This window comes from Lynx rufus, unplaced genomic scaffold (genome assembly GCF_022079265.1).
Source record: "Lynx rufus isolate CCGP_SWC_20201006 ecotype Redwood Valley unplaced genomic scaffold, mLynRuf1.p SCAF_2, whole genome shotgun sequence".
NCBI classification, from domain to species: Eukaryota; Metazoa; Chordata; class Mammalia; order Carnivora; family Felidae; genus Lynx; species Lynx rufus.
In genome coordinates, this window is record NW_025814834.1 from 167,681,776 (window position 1) to 167,682,910 (window position 1,135).

Here is a 1,135-nt window from a genome sequence, read left to right on the forward strand (position 1 = left end):
CACTAAATCTACTCTTGGTACCAGGTGGCAGATGTGAATGTGTTGTAAAAATTGACTGAACGGGTGGCAGGGGCCGTTTTGATCAAGAAGTATGACTGTCCCGACAGTTTTAATCCTTCATCTCTTGAATCACCCTAAAGTGCTAAAAATTCAACAGGGAGGGTGCATCAAAGAGGGAAGATGTGGAAGGTTTTAGTCCTGGAGGTAGGGCATTCGTAATAAAACACAGGATGACTTCAACTTCCAAAGAAATTATAAGTGGGAGCAATGAGGATTGGGGTGGCGTAAAAAACTGCTCAGTGCAAACCTCTGCCTATCAGAAGACCCATCCCAACAGAGCCAGTCCCAGGGAGGCCTAGAGTAGGGAGGGGAGAGTTGCTGACAAATAAGATAGGTCATAGTCCAGTGGAACAAAAAAGTTGATTTCAGAATATGGAACTTGAAAACAAGTAAAGAGGGAAAGAAAGGAAGATACTCACCTAGGGGTGCTGATGTCATAGAAGTAATACACCTACTGCTTGGAAATATATAACATCTCAAGCAACTATCCGGAGCTTGATTTCCTGTAAGCATACAGGAAGTCTTGCCCCACATTTTACCTGCCTACTGGGTCTACTATTATACTAAACTGATAAGAACAGATACTACACTTGATCTTAGCCAAAAGGCCAAGAAGCGATGGGTCTACTATTATAAATGTGCTTAGGAGGTTAGAGCTGGCCATTCCTAGCCATACCCAATATTGCCACATACTATCCTCAAGAACAGTCATAATTCAGACTCACAGAACTTTAGAGTGAGAGGGACCCTAGAATAGGACTTCTATCCTTGGCACTATTGACATGTTGGGTCCAATAACGCTATGGGGGACTATCCTGTGCGCTAGAGGATGTTTTAGCGGCTTCCTCAGCTGCTATTCACTAGTTGCCGGTAAGCAGCTCCCCAGTGGCGAGAAACAAACATGTTCGCCAGACATTGTCAGATGTTCCCTGGGTGGCAGAATCACCTCAGCTGAGAATTACTACCCTAGCCAACTGTATCCAGCTTTCTCACATCTCACACCCATAGAAAATGAAAATATTTGAGTAGGACAATGAGTAAATGAGATGGAATCTGGAAATAGCTAAATAAACCT

General features: G+C 43.5%; 1 non-coding gene across 1 annotated transcript; it reads right to left on the reverse strand.

Moving 5' to 3' along the window:
- Nucleotides 1–480: 480 nt before the first annotated feature.
- Nucleotides 481–680, reverse strand: LOC124516882 (U2 spliceosomal RNA). The gene has a single exon (XR_006963261.1). It is a non-coding gene; the product is annotated as a U2 spliceosomal RNA (small nuclear RNA).
- Nucleotides 681–1,135: the final 455 nt, after the last annotated feature.